The following is an 11,448-nucleotide window of genomic DNA, read 5'->3' as shown; positions in this document are numbered from 1 at the left end:
GTGTATGTGTGAGTACTGGTTAGTATCAACTGTCAACTAGACACAACCTGCGGCGTCCACCCTTGACCAGCAAGAAAGACGCCACACCGAGGAATCTTCTTCAAACACAGTTTAATCGGGAACCTCTTTGCTTTGTACAGTGTATAATGGCGGCGGGCCCCGGGCCGAGGGAGACGGGGCCTGATATAGTCTACATCTACCAATCACCTAACCCTACGTGGCGCACTAGGATAGGTTGTCTCCAAGCAGAATTAAGAGGATACATGACCTTTGCCTAATTTGGAATTGTTTATCACAGAGAGCGCTCGCCGTCGGGCTGGCGGAAGGCGGAAACCGGCGCCATCTTTTGGGTGCGGTTTTCTGCAGCTCCCTACAACAACCCACAATAATTTGGTAAGGGAGTCTTAACTTGAAATTATCTAGACTATGGTCTTGTCTCTAGGTACTGTCTTTATTGTAATTTATATAGAAAGACCCAGTTCATTATGGGTAGTATCAATCCCAAGATTGGGGGTTTTAAACATTATAAGAGAGGAGAAAACTGGATGAGAGTAAGCAAGTATACAAATAGTCCAGTGTGTATTTATTGATCAATACCGTTGAGTGTTGATATGGTGTGACTAGCTGCTTGATTTTCTGCCTTGATTCCCCCACAATGATGAACTGTAACCTAGAACTATCATCTGAAAATAACTTTCTCTTCCAAATTGTTTTTTTTTTACTATTATAGTAGCAGAAATGAAATTAGGATAGTATGTTTGCATGTATTTGGAAACACATGTATATGGAGTTCACAGGTTGGCACTGTATGTCTTCCAAACATGTGTGTGGAGTTCGGAGGTTGGCATGTGTGTCTTCCTTCATTTCTATCTACTTTATTTACTAAAGGAGGATATTTCACTGAACTTGGTGCTTCTGGATAGGATTAGTTGAGTAAGGAGCTTGTCCCAGACATCTCTCATTTCTGTCTCACAGTCTTCATGATTACAAGTGTCTCACTGTTTGCCTGGCCTTTATATGGGTTCTGAGAATCCCAGTTTTGGTCCTCATGCTTGGGAGGCAAGGATTTTCTACACTATACTATCTTCCCACCAACATCTGTTTGTTCATTTTTGACTTCTAGTTATTACTTTTGATAGCCATTGATAATTTTTATTGAGATACAACTGCCCAGTAATTATCTACTGAAAAGTATTTCCTCTCTTGGGGACTTCCCTCTAGTTTCTTCCTTTTTTCAACTTTTGTGATTACAGATTTTTACCTGCACCTAGTTCTCTTTTATTTATACTCAGTATCAGAAAAATTAATTAGAAAGCAAAAGAACCCCCTCTTTAGTTAGTAATGGATGAATAAACATGGCAATTTTTGTCTATTATTATCACCACACTCAACCATAAAAAAACAATTCTAAACTAGTCTTCTTTCACCACTCCTCAAATCATTTTCAAACCAGCTTAGGAAGCCTGACCTGATAAACTCAGAAATGTTTGTTACACAACCAATAAATGTTTTCATATGCTTTTAGGTGTGTGTGTGTGTGTGTGTGTGTGTGTGTGTGTGTGTGTGTGTGTGTGTGTGTGTGCAAGTGCTGTGTGTGTGGGAGGGAGATTAGTAACCTCAATGTCTGAAAAACATTGATAGGGGTTTATCATGAGTCTATAGAGTGATGAAACAAATAGGTATTATTATATTTACTCCATAAATTTCTCTTGAGGAATAAATAAGATCTGAACGATCCTCTGAACACAGTAAGTACTTAACAAGTAGCAATTATTATGGCAGTGAGTATTAGTAATTAGAACTTTTCCCAAGACTTTCTCCCTTTCCAAAAATATGTTCTTTCCTCTCTTACAAGGACAAATGCATGTTTCAGTGAGTTCCCAAGCTTTAGGAATGAACAGAGAAACAAAACCATCAACTGGGGATTAGAACTAGCATGGCTTGCTTCCAGTTCTTCTGATGTGTTCCTAACTCGTGCCCTCAAAATGGCTATGGCTTACTCATTCAGCATGCCTAAGAAAAACTTGAAACCAAACTGACCCACAGATGGTTTCTATTGGGCCCACACAATGTTTTAAAAATATTGTTGTATCAGTTGCCAGTATTTTTAAATCAGAAGCTATCATACAAAATACTGTTTCTAGTTGCCTTGAAATTTTAAATCTAGCATCAACTACACTCCTATTCCTGCTTAGCAGAATAGTAGCTGCCACCTTTAGATGGAATTGGAGCTTACCATTCCTCATTATTCCTATCATTCACTTACTATATTGAATGACCTTTATAACTTCACTGCTGATTTTTATAGTAATTGTGAAAAATATTTTATACCAGCATATAAAGTAAGTAAGAAATGGAAGATAAACCCCCTTGAAGCTGGAGACTTTGTAAAGAGAGATGTTTATTAAGTTACATTTTTGGAGGTTGACATTTCAAAATAGGTTCCCCTACCTGCTCAGCCTATGGACACCATCCCAATGATATGAGCATTCATGGAAGATATCATATATTGAAACAGGAAGCTAGAGAGATAGATACTCAGGCACAGGTCTCAATCTTCAGGAACTAGTCAGAGTCTCATGAGAGATGAATCTCTAAAATGATGCAGCTAATGACCTAAACACTACTCCCCAAATCTCAAAAGTTTCACTATCTCAGCGCTGCAACACTGGGTATTCCAATACCATCTTTCAGGACATGAACATTTAGGGGATGTATACAAGTCATATCCAAAACATAGTAGACCAGAAGGATAATATTTTTTTCAGGTAAATTAGGCAATTACATTTACCCCATTATACTCAGTGGTAGACTCCTCCCAGGCCTCCCAGTAATCATGAAGAAAGCCATTTTGTATATGTATAAGATTCAATAGAAAAACTGCAAAAAAGGATATTATACATGGCAAAACTGTGCTGAAAAATAAGCAAAATCTGAAGAATTGTCTCCATGGCACGTACTTTAGCAGAAGTGTCAAAAATAGTGCTTTAAGTTGAATGAAAAAATACTCAGTAACAATAAAAAGCATATTGTAGAAAAAGATCACCAAGAAAACTAAAAAATTTTATAACATATATTTAATATTATTAAAATAATTCAGATAACAGTATAATACATAATTAATAATAGTGCATTGTAGTCTTAAAATTTGTTGATAAAGTATGTCTTAGGTTAGGCAGTTTATCATAAAAATGCATAAAAACAAAAGGAGAAGGAAAATTTGAAGGTGAAGAATATGTTTATAAGCTTGCTTTTGATGACACAACTTTTTTTTTTTTTGGTTTTTCGAGACAGGGTTTTTCTGTGTAGTTTTGGAGCCTATCCTGGCACTCGCTCTGGAGATGAGGCTGGCCTCGAATTCAGAGATCTGCCTGCCTCTGCCTCCTGAGTGCTGGGATTAAAGGCATGTGCCACCAACGCCCACCTTGATGATGCAACTTCTAATTAACAGTTTATGTATATCAACTTTTTAAATACAGAAATATATTTCAATAAATTGAGCTAAAATATTATTTAATAAAGTATTAGTGTCATGAAGCTCTTCTAATATGGATACTCAACACCCTCTTCTGGCCTCCTGAGACAGGCATAGGCACACTCAGCTGCAAACACAGATGCCCATACACTTACTGCTATAACCATAATAAGTTGTGAATCCATGTCCCAGTAAATAACCTGCCACCTGTGTCCATAGAAGCAGTCCTAATTAGATGCAGTGGGGCAGACACATAGAAAAGATAATAAAAGTAGGAGGAGAACTTGTAGGGAAGAAAATGTACATCAGTGAGAGAAGGAGGGGAAAAGAGAATGGAGGAAGAAAACAATTACAATTCTTTATATGCATGTATAAAACTGGAAGAGACAAAAATGAATAATTAGATTTTTTAAAAAAAATAAAACGTAGCATTAAAGACCTAGAGACAGATATTGGGGTTTAAGCTTCAAGCTGAAGATCAGAGAAGCAAAGCAGCCGGGTCAGTAGATCTTACTTCTGCCCAACTTAAATGGCAATACTGTCTCCACAAATCCTCAGAGGCAAAGGGCTGTGAATTCCTGTCTCCTCCTCTTCCTTTTATTCCTTTCTCTACCCAGCCATATCACTCCTGTCTCCAACTCCCTAGTGGTGGGATTAAAGACATGAGCTCTGTTACTCTTCATTCTTTTGTAGGCCAGGGAGGCCTTGAACTCAGACAGATCCATCTTCCTGTCTCCTGAGATTAAAGATGTGTGCCACCACTAACTAGAGTGGCTGGCTTTGAAAAACTGTTCCCAGGGGATTTATTAGATCATAAACACTATATCACCACATAAAAAGAGTAGCCTATTCCCTTGTTGTCATCTCTAATCATCAGATATTTTAACTCTCTATTGAATCACACTACAGCTCTGTCTCTCTTTCTCTAATTGTATTTCAAATCTTTGGAGCAACAAAAAACAAACTTAATTTCAAAATCATATGTTTAATTACTCCCAATTTTTACATGATTTAAATATTACAATAAACTGACTAGGAATAGCAGACAAAGCACATTGCAATACTGACTAGGAATAGCAAAGAAAAATCACATTTTCATCAGAGTGGAATACTCTCTTCCAATCTTGACTATCTTTGTGATGAATCTTTAAAGTCTAAACGGCTATCTTTTCCCAGTGAGCTTATTAAAGAGATGAATAGGTTCTACTCAAGTACAAGTCAAACAATCAGGCAATCAAAGGAAGAAAAAAATCCAATAGTTTGAAATCCAAAGGTATATTGTGGTTTCTGATTCTTCATTGGCTTGTAGGTGGTGATAATTATTCCTTCATGGACAAATCTGAGGATTGAGCAAGACTGTTAAGATTCATAAATGGAAAATTGCTTACAGCACTCATTATTTTATCACAATTAATCAGAAACTAATTGGTTGAGGTTTTTAAATAACAGCTCTGTTTTTTCTGTAGTAATATCCTACTTAATTATAAAAAAAATCACTATGGAAGCCTACCTGTAAGTTATGACTTCAATCTCCTGCAAAAGCTTAGCCACATCCATATTCTAAGAACCCTAAACTTCTCATGAAGTATCCTATCAACAGCTGCTAACAGGATTTTCCAAAAGACCTCTCAGGGACTTGCCACGGATTTCACACTTTACATAAATTTCACATTGCTTAAACAGTCCAAGTCGTAAAATAAAATAACAAATCTATTTCCATGTAATTAAATGTTCCTAAATACTGCATTAGGAATGCATTCTACATTTTCTCCTTCTCTTGCACAATGCGCAACAAGGTAACAATATTAAAAGGAGGGGATTTGGATGTGGGAATGAATTTCCCCACTGAGTGATTCAAAAGAAATCAATCTTCAGAATCTATTTTCATTTAATGCAATAACAGGTTATTATTGACAAAAGGAGATAAATGACAATCACAACCACACCTCCAGTCTACATTCAGTGATGAAATTTTCAAAATTTGTCAATGAAAATTATAAATAATTACTATCCCTATAAATGCAACAATTGCTGAAAACATTAATGTCTGATTTCTCTATAAAGATTTATTAAGAATGACTCATTAGTAAGAAATAGCAATCAAAGCAATCAGGATTCAGTGAGAAAGATAGCTGATTATTGTCAAACATGAAATTTAAAATGTTTTGTCATTTATGGGAAAATTTCATCTTGAATAAAATCTCTTCAGTTCAGATATTAATTACACATCTTTTCAGCTAAAAGTTTTGGTTATAGACTTGAAAAAACTAAGCTTGTGAAATGAATATATCCTCACTTTCCAGGCTTTCCCTAAATTATCTCATATATATTTACATTGTGTTATTCAGTTCAGGAAAAACTGTAAGTTATCTGTGACTAAATGGTTTCCAGTCCTGGATTTAGCTGGAGTGAGTGACACTGAGCAGATCAATCAGCCTCTCGAAACTCTGGTTCCTCAAGTGATCATCTGAAGTGCAAGTGAAGTCTTTAAGGCCCTTCTAAGGTGCATAGTTATGAAAACTCTACCCTGTGTATTGATTAAGTGATAGTCACTATTTAATGTCTAATAGTCCATCAAGATTAGAAAATCCAGTTTTGATTGCATGACTCATCTTGCATGTAAACAGCTTTCCATTATTGTAATAAGTAGCCAAGATAAATCAACTGATAGAATGAAAAAAAATGAATGATTTTCACTTCTAGTTTCCAAGCTATAATCCATCACTGATTAGCCCACTTGTAAGGAAGTATATTATAGCAAGCAGCACATACTAGAATGAAACCCAAAAGGGTCAGGCAGTCAGTCCAATTCCCATTTTTTTCCTAAATGGAACTAACATGCCTTCTTTTCTTGGAAAATTTTGCACACTGCTCAGAGCTATTCTTTGCAGATGCTCCACATTCCGGCATCTCTGACTTTCTAGGGTCTCCATTGCAGTTTCAATTTCATTTTCACGGCTCCATGCATTACCATGCTAGGTGCTATTTGCAATAATTCTGCCCCTAGAGTTCATTGCTTGGTCTCCCAAACTTTCATTTGTAAACTCACTAGATATCTTCATGATCTTTATAACTATTAACAGTTATTTGGGGGAAGTGGGTGTGTCCTTGAAAATGATAAAGGCTGTCTAGCCTCCAGTAAGCTATAGGTCATACATAGGACTAGGTTCCTGGTAAATTAGCACACACTAAAGCCACCCATTGGCAATAGCTTCCATGTTATTGTCCTAAAATTTTGAAAAGTGAAATGGAATTCACAGACAGTGGAAGGACACATTTCAGAAGGAGGTTTGATTATAGGATTACAAATAGGAGCTTAAAAGAAAGAAGGCAGAGACCCTGTATAGCAGGAATGGGTATCCAGAAATGGGATACAACAGAACTATTTCCTTGGGGGCTTTTTATAGGACTCATGTTAGAAACTATTTCATCAGGTAGCCTATCCACACGTTGTCCAGGTACCTCTTAGTTTTAATCACATCCTGTGTGTAGCTTCCTGGCAGGGTACTAGTTTAAGGGAAGAGAATTTTAACAGAATCAAGGACATTCCCAGCTTCCAGCCAAGAACAACAATCAAAATTTCTCACTTTTAGGGTTCCCAACCTTAAGAATTTGTAATCAGTTGCTATCTCCTGTATTTATCAACAGCATCAGGTAGGCAGTCCTTCTGTATACTACTAGTATGAGCTGTACCTGGGCCTTCTTGAACCATAGATAAAGGGGTCTCCGAATACATAGCTACCAACAGTTCTTCATCAACTTTAGATGCATAGGACATTCCAAAGCATTCAAAAAATAGCAACTTTTCTTTTCTAAACTCTCCTCTTTTGCACCATTGGGCCTATCGTAAATAGAGAGCTATCAATTCCTAAGATGCATTCAAGGATTCCTTCCAATTGTCACAGTGCAAAGTGCTTGGCATTCCTTTTTTGAGATAGAGTACATAGGGAAAGATAGTGTCAAACTTGCCATGTAACCCAGACCAGCTTAGCATTTATGAACCTCCTTCCTAATGAACCACCATGCCCAGTTGACATTTCACTGTGGGAGAAATTCTCCTTCACAAGTGTACCTTCCTTGTCTGCCCCCATTGGTCCTATTTTCTTTTTAGTCAAACCAAGAAAGGTTATCTGTTTTATTCTTCTTTATTCTTCATTTGCATTTAAAATTTGGCTAAAAGCAGCCCATAATACCTGTGCAGCTGCCTGAATGCTGTGTCAGGCTGAAACTTCCTACACCAGGTAGACTTATCTTGAAGCTCAGCTTCATGTAATGTTTTAGGGCTTAGACAAAGTGCTTGCAAATTCTATGCCATGGTGTAAAAGGCATGGCTGCAAGTTTAATTCCTAATGCAGTTCTCTTTTCCAAAGAGACCTTATTAATAGTATTTACTGTATCTGTTCCTGTCACAGTTCTGAATCTCAGAGACCTTACCATACTTGTTTGTTAAACTATCTTACAATAGTCTAGGGTTTTTTTAATCTACCCCTCTAAACATTGAGGAACTCCTATCAGCCATCTATAAACCTTCCTCTGCACTGTGAAATATACCAGTATAACCACTCTACTTCTTAGGGTCATATGTCTACACTCCATTATTGTAGCTAATAACAGAGATAAAGAAACTTACAAAGACAAAATGTTTATTCTAACTCAGAGTTCTAGATGCTCCAGCTATGCTAAATCAGTCTCATTGCTTTGAGGATGATGGTTAGCAGAAGATAATGGTAAAAAATATTGATGGAACACAAGTACTCACCTTGTAGCTGGGAGACAGACAGAGAAAGAGGAAAACAACTGTCCAGACCTCACAAATCCCTGGTTCCTACAATGACTAGAAGGCATTTTACTGTTTCCCACCTCACTCAATACATTCCATACAATCCAACAAGACCAAACCTGGAACTGTCTCTATAACACACTGATGATTGAAGACATTGTAGAGTCAAACTACAGCATCTTTAAAATGCCTTACCCATTGATCTAGTTTTAAACTCAGAAAGAAGCCTCTAAAAGGCACTGAGTTGATGTTTACTTTTAAGTACCATTGGTTACTTTTAAATGTTATTGTTTTCAGGGCCCTTAGAAAAAAAGTCATGTGTAGAGTTTCTTTCTTAAAACAAAACTAAATGCTCGTGGGTGGGAAACTAGAAAAGGATAAACTCCTTTGAAGATTACTATTTTTTAAAATTATCTCTAGGGCTAATACAATCGACTTCACCCACAAATCTACTTAGGGTTAGGCTCCTGAGTTTGCTATCCCTTTGACTAGTGGCTAGAACTAACTGATAGATTTGGCAATTCCCACAGGGGGGAGCTTGTATGAAAGGAATTACTAGCTTTGAAAACACAGCTATTAACCTTGAGCATCTTTAATCGCCCACCAATTAAGCATAAGCACCCTTAAGCTCCCAGTGATTAACCTTTATTACCCCTTGTTGCTCCCACAGGCTCTTCTACTTACTTAAAGACAAAACAGCAGAATGACAAACTGTAATAGTGTTAACCTTTTCATAGTGCTATTTTGGTTGCACTGAAGTAAAAAAAAATATACTTTATTGACTTTGAAAACATGTTGGTTGTCACAGTGAAAAAAAAGGATCTGAAGTTGTCTAAAGTCTTTAAGTCAAAGGCTTTGGGCCAAACTTGATTTAGGGAAATCAATCTCCTAGCTGAAGTATTGGAAACGTAATACACTAAGAATGAGAAGATCTGGATGTTATAGCCAATTCAGCATGACTGGAACAACTGAAAAGTCATCAAAATTCTCAGGTCCTTAATTTTCTCAGCTAGAAATTGAGCTAGTAATTTTTTTCTTGCTCTGTTTACTCTTTCTTTCTTACCCCTTTCCTGTATTTTGTTCACTGTTTTTTGTTTGTTTTGTTTTGTTTTAGACTGGCTCCCACTAAGTAGCTCATGCTTGATCCCTGTTCAGGGTTTGGTCCTGGGGGTTATCAATCTCATTGATTAATACTTTTTAAACAGACTCAGAAGGGAGACCAAAGACCATTTTATTAGACTTCTGGAGAAAAGCAACAGAGCAGATACATGTAAACCTTGTCAGCTGCTAGGAGGAGGTTAGATGGATAAGAGAGAGGTGAAAGTGGTGTCATTTGAGTCAGGGTTCAGAAAACATGTTGGCTAACCTAATGGAGGTTAGCAAACAGTTACATGGTGCTGAAGGGGTGGTTGGTAAGAGAGTCTTCAGAGATAGAGTGATAATGACCAATGTCAGGGCAAGACTACTTAGGATTTTAGCTTGTATCGAAAGAAGAGATAGGGAAAGGGAAAAGTTATGCTTTTGCATTAGAACTCAGGAAAGTGGGCAGGTTCAGCTATAAAGATCTGTAAGCAAGTGTAAAGGAGTGGCTTCTGGGGGCAGTGAGTATATTATCTCAGCAAGGAGATAAGGATTCCTCCCATACCCTTAACATGTCTTAAGCCATCCTATAGGATGCTCTCTTGGCCAAATGACTGACAAACACTTTGGAATTAACTCTTAAGAGAAGGAGCAATAGTATACAATTTGGGGCATCTCAGAATGTGATGTCTATATCCAGGTCCAGGCATAGAACTCAGAATCCATTCTTTTGAAAACGAGGAAGTAGCTTTCTCTTGATAGACTCAGATATGTCCACCCATTTGTGTGGTATTTTAAATACTAAGAAAGGACAATTAAGATGTTCCTCTCTCTAATGCTACTGGGGAAACAGTAGGTGAGCTCCAAAGTTGATTATAAGGGAGATTTCCATCCTCTGTGGCCTCTAAGCCTACTAATGACTGTCTGGCTACTTAACAGGTTGATCTGAAACTCACCCAGACTAGCACAGAGCTCACAATCATCCATCACCAACCTCCTTGGAACTGAAGTTATAGTCATGTGACATCATGCCTAGCATTTTCAATAGACAATCACTAACATTCATTCTAGCTGTAACATCCTATGATTGTAATCTATTTTTTCTACAGTGAACTAATAAGAACAAGCCATTTTAATTGGTAATAAAATGTGAAGACAGGTATACCTGATTACTCTCTCAATTACATTTGGACTCTATTTACCAACAGATAAACTGGGAAAAAATTCAATGAAGCTAAAGCACATGTCATATTATTATGACAACATAGTAGTAGTCGAGATTGTGAGAATTTTAGACACATTCATGGGATTTCTAACAGACATTACCCCTTTGCCGATTGATTCTGGTTTACATATATAGAATGGTAATCTGTGTTTACTCAGCCGTTTGGGAAAGTGCTACTACATGGTAAGGATTGGTAACAGGAAAGAAGCTTGTAAGCCTAAAATGAAGATGTCTTACAGCTTTGGTAAAGACAAATGCAGCACAAGTAATATAAATATTTACCTAAGAATCCCTGTGTTCAAACAATAGGCAAGACGTAATTCATGTTAAGGAATAGTGTTTACCATATTAATAAGAGTAAGAGATTTTTAAGCTATTGAAAGCTATAGGCAAAATCATTGAGATAAGGATAAGTTTGCACCTCTTAATAGCTCTTAATAATATAAAGAGACAGCCAGGCAGTGGTGGCACATGCCTGTCATCCCAGCAATCAGGAGGCAGAGGCAGGTGGATCTCTGTGAGTTCGAGACCAGCCTGGTCTACAAGAGCTAGTGCCAAGACAGCCTCAAAGCCACAGAGAAACTCTGTCTCAGAAAAAAAAAAGCCAGAAAAACCAACAATATAAAGAGAATGCTAAATTACTCAAAAGAAACACTGCTTTCTCTAATCAGGCTTGAGAGAAAAGTATGAGCAGTATGTAAGAAGACGAGAACTGGCACAATGAGAGACAGATAAACCAATAAAGGAACCCCAAATAAACACTTCCAGGTATATTCAGATTATCTTCAACAAAGCTTCCAAGTTTTCTCAGTACAGAAAGGGCATCCTTGATGAGGAATGCAGTTGTGGACTCCGTGGGACAGAAACCTCCATTTTCATATCCTCATG

Source organism: Cricetulus griseus, chromosome X (assembly GCF_003668045.3).
Source record: "Cricetulus griseus strain 17A/GY chromosome X, alternate assembly CriGri-PICRH-1.0, whole genome shotgun sequence".
In the NCBI taxonomy this organism is placed as follows: Eukaryota; Metazoa; Chordata; class Mammalia; order Rodentia; family Cricetidae; genus Cricetulus; species Cricetulus griseus.
The sequence above is the reverse complement of the archived record's forward strand: the minus strand, read 5'-3'. Positions refer to the sequence as shown.